The following is a 5249-nucleotide window of genomic DNA, read 5'->3' as shown; positions in this document are numbered from 1 at the left end:
CTTGAGCATTCCAAATAATGGATGAACAAAGATTCAAGTATAGAATCTCTCCCAAAAGTGAATACCCAAGGAAACCTCTCAATAACAAATATTTTTATGATCTGGTAATAATAAAAGTCTAACTTAAAAATGACACAAAATATTAATTTGTCTCTCTACTATTTCGGTGGAGAGGAGGAATTATTTGGAGTTTATATCTCTAGAATTTACACAAATTGTAGAGAGCATGCATTTTTCTTACACTAGAAAAATTATGATAAGAGTGAATGAATAATTCTAGAGGAAACACTCTCTATTTTTCATGGTGAAACCGGTTGGAGGGAGTATATGTGCCCAATGCATGGGCAAGATTTTCTACCCAAGAAAATGATAGGCATGCAAGGCTAGTAGTTAGCTTTTATGATTGTGTTTTCCACTTAAAATAATTTACACAATTTTTCCACCAACTCCCTTCAATATTTCGGTACATGTCTATAAAATGGGAGGTCCATTTTATTTTGTCATTTGTCAATTTTGTCACATGTAACATGTTACATGACATGTCACAATGTAATGTATTTTTAACATATTAAAAATCAACATACTCATAAAATACGTCATTTACAAAATCGACTAGTAATTCGTAATTACTTGTACCAAAATGGTTTGTCAATTATAAATCATAACATCTTGTATTTATAATAAATCATTCATTCAATCTCAATTCAATATCAATTGTTTTGTAAACAATAATTTTATCCAAGTAATAAAACAATTCGATTACTTAGACCGTATCTAATTTAATCGAATTACAATAAGACATGTTACCTTTACTTACAAAATCATCCGTCAATTTTAAGCAATTTAATTAACCCGTATCGGCATACGATTAAATAAATAATCAATTAAGAGTATTTCCCTATAGGTATGACCTAAGGGGATCAACTGATCACCACCGTCGCACGACAGTAATGTCAAACTCTAGTCCGCCAATCATTACCGATATGTGTGGACCAGTTGACTGTAAAATATTTACATCCCACATGTATTCTTAAAATGAGACTTAAACATGTGATCATCATGATCGGCAGTTGTGATCGCATTATTATCGGAGGACACATATTCCAACAATCTCCCACTTGTCCTCGACAAGTGTGCGTTACCAATTCTCTTGTCCTATTACTATCTCCCACTCAATGCAAGGTGTCTTTCAGGTCGTACTTGCAAGTGATCATATCGGGAGTGGTTTCCTCGATCTGGAGAATAACTGATTGACCGGAGTTTATCTACCATAGATACCTTCCGAGCGTGGCCACGCATTTCCAGTTCATTACTCCTCGAGTGGCCCTGAGATATTGTTATAACCCTGACAAGGGGTGGACAATTCCTATCGCACTTATTCCCTTCGACTAGCCACAATCATCATAACCCAAAATATGCCCATTTGACCCCATTTAGGAAGGTCGTAGTAACACAAATCAAAGTTAATCTAAAACTGTCCCATCTTAGGCGAATAGTCTTTAGTCAAAAGAATCGACTCATTAGAATACAATAGTAGCTCTTGCCACGACCAGGCTATATAAATTTGCCAGAACTCTATAAGCGGTCATAAGTCCCGACAAGGTGTTCTTAACAGCCTGCCTATGTGATCGACTAGTCATTCTCATATGACTCCATGGTACTTGAACTTGCCATCAATCGCATCACACTCTAGTCACTTCGAGACGTCACCTCATATAAGTGACTATGGGCGAATACAATGTTAATCCGAGTTCACTTTAACAGGGTTCAATATTGTCTCTACGACCCGTTTGGATGCAACAAAGCATAAAAGGAGTTTTCTGATTTAAAAACTCGAACGATAAATGTGATTATCACATGAGTAGTCAATACTTGATTACTACTTCATATTCTGTAATCCAGTTTGATCTTGAATGTAGTTGTTCATCTCAATTCAATTGAAATGACAAGACTCATCATGTTAAGCCTATGAGAAGGCTTTGGTTAGTAGGTTTTATCAACTTCTTGTACCTCACTCAACCTTACTACATATTCGTTTTCCTTTGTAATGTATACATTTGCATTATAAAACTTTCTGAGTACGTGTCGAGATCTAATCAAGACATAGGCCCTCTAGCCTTAGAATAACTCCCACTGTTTTCAGAGTGTGCGGGACTCATCCTTCTTGCACATCTCATGATTGCAAGTGTACTCAATTTCCGTTGTAAATATTTCTCATTGTTCTTTATTGCCTAGAACGATTCTAGAAAATCTATTTCTTAAATAACATAGCCACAGTGGTATCTTTAACCATCCTAATGTGTTTTGATTATGGTTTTGTCGGAAACCATGCGCAATCTCAATTGTCACTTGTGTAACACCCTTACACAAAATTGCATTAAAAACACTTTGCATTACATCCTTAATGCTTCTGCAAACCCTTAAGGGTAATCTTTATGGCTTACTTGGTAACTATTACTTAAATTCGATTTGAAACAATTCATCATACTCAAAGTATATGAAGTGTTATACATCATTTCCTATTTAATTGATTGCAAATGAAGCAAATGGAATCAATCAAATGTGTTCAACTTGATTGAACTAGTCATGAATCTTATCAACATAAGACTTCTTATTTGACGCTAATATTATGTGGATTTATCTCCACAAATCCGGATATTAAGATGTATTATAATACTCCAAAAGTCTTAAATCATTCCCAATGATCAATATGTCATCCACATATAAGACTAATTAAAATTTCCGTAACTCCCACTAAACCTCATGTATAAACACAACTTCGAGAATAGTTTTATTAACATGATCAAGACAGTGATTCCAACTCATTGATGTCCTACTTAAGACCCTCTCTTAAGTTGCACATTATCTCAGGATTGCAAGAATCTACAAAACTCAAGACATGTATTGAATACATTCCTTTTAATTGAAGAAGTGGATTTTAGATTCACTTGCTATATGTATATCATTATAATGAAACACAATCCCTAAGAAGATCCAAATAGACTTAAGCATTTCAACTAGTGCAAAAACCTTTGCTACCAATCAAGCTTTGAAATCTCTCTTTATTAGTGCAAAACCCTTTGTCACTAATCAAGCCTTTTATTTCGAATTTTCATGGTTCTAAGCCTTGTATTGAGTTGTGACTTAAACATTCTCATGTAAGTCATATGTTCATTACTTTCCTGAAGTAATTAACTTGAATCAAACAATTTCTTTGTAAGTTGTAAGCTCTTTACTTTCTTAAAAGTAACATGAATTCATCATCTTCAATAAGTGATGAATTTAACCTCCTAGGTTTTGAAGAAACAACGTCTTACACAAAACGTCTCATGTAGCCAAGAAAGACCAGTTTCTCGCGACATAACATTCTTTTGTGGCTCTTGAATAATTTCTCCCACTCTGTCTTCTAGAAATAAAGTTGTATTCTAGAAAGACAGCTTCACAAGCCGCAAACTCGTTGTACTCGTGATTATAGTAAGGAAAAATAAGCATTTGTTTCTTTGTGAAAACTTACAAACATGGTACCCTACCATTTCATATCTCATATGATTCGTTTTAGATTTAGTGGAAATATAATTTAGACAAAATGATAAAATTCCCAAAAGGATCAAGTAACTCAAAGTAACTTGATCGAAGTCTAAACCATATCGAATAGCGTTTGATTTCTTTATCCAACCACACATTATCCCATAATGTGTGCTAAGAGAGATTAATTTGTGATACTATATCACATTTCATTTGGCTTGCATCAAGGTCTTCACTTGATAATCCCATCACGACTAAATCGTGATTCCTTGAACTCTTTGAACTTCTTCAAAGATTTCTCTAGTTACCTCATTAAGTGAACACATTAGCGTCAACTTAAATCGTTGGTAAAAGAAAATGATCAACCTATTTTGGATCAATGATTTACAACCTCGATCTCCTTTTCAACCAAAAGGCACGAGACATCTTGCTTTGAATACAAGATACGCATATACCATAAGATCTAATGGTTTCAAGAGTACTCGATAACTCTTTGCGTTCATCATTCCATAATTTAAGGTTCAATCTTGGGTTACCAATTTGAGTCTTGCATCATCTACATGATATATCATTCTAGTTTGGTTTAGAATATAATCACCTTGATAATGGGCTAGCCATACATCAAATCATGGTGTATAGGGTCACAAAAGTGAAACCTCTTTTGTATCTTAACAAGTTTATATTCTTATTTAGAATTTATGAACTTAATAGTCATAATAAGTACAACTATAAACCCAAAAACTAGTTTGAGTACACAATAACTCTATCTCTCGACATTATTTGATGCTAGTCGTCATATTATAATCATCTTATGTATCAAGTATAATGATGAAAACCACCACTGGTTTCTAATATTGACGAAGTAGTACTAGCAAAATTTATGTCAATCAAATAAATAAAGAACTAAGTCTTATTAGATGTCCCACAACTAACTTGCTTATTCTTTAACAACTTGGGGTAGTTTCTTTTCTAGTGTCCAACATTTAAGATAATGGAAACTTTATTGGTCGGGATTGATAGGTTTAGTATTGTTATTCTCAATAACGTTACTTTTAACATTACCTTGTATCAATTCCATTCTAATTTTTCTTCTTTAAAACCTTATCCTTTTCTTAACGGTTTAAGAGAATGCTCCCACTCATTTCAATGAGTCTTTGCTTTGAGAAGCAAAATTATATTCATGAAGACTACTCTTTATTCGTTTGTTTAGTCTTAAAACTTTCATTGAAGTGGTTGCGGTATTTTGGTCTATTATGATTTCCTACAAATCTAATTACCAAAACAATTTATCGCTTCAAGGTACTTAATTCAATTAAGTATATGAAAAACAATCCATTGTAAGTAGATGTGTTAGTCAAGAATCAAAAACCTGTTTGATAATGAATAACTTTTATCTATACTCTTTAAGAGAGATCCTTAGCAATGGTTCATATGAGGTTTTTAGAAGAAAATTCATATTTGTCTTTAGTTACGATGTTTTAATGGAGATTTGAATTAAAATCGAAATGATATCGTATATGAATTGTGGTAAAGAAATAGAACAATATAATAACGGAATAATGAAAACAAAAAATTTATCGTTATAATAATACTTGTAAATAACAAGTAAAGCATTTACATAGTAACCTCTACCCAACTATGATAAATGATTCCAAGATCCAAATTCATATTAACTTGGGGCACGGTGTGCCGAAATACCCTTTATTAATATAACTCGGTGGATT

The sequence above is a fragment of the Silene latifolia genome, chromosome Y (assembly GCF_048544455.1).
Source record: "Silene latifolia isolate original U9 population chromosome Y, ASM4854445v1, whole genome shotgun sequence".
Lineage (NCBI taxonomy): Eukaryota > Viridiplantae > Streptophyta > Magnoliopsida > Caryophyllales > Caryophyllaceae > Silene > Silene latifolia.
The sequence above is the reverse complement of the archived record's forward strand: the minus strand, read 5'-3'. Positions refer to the sequence as shown.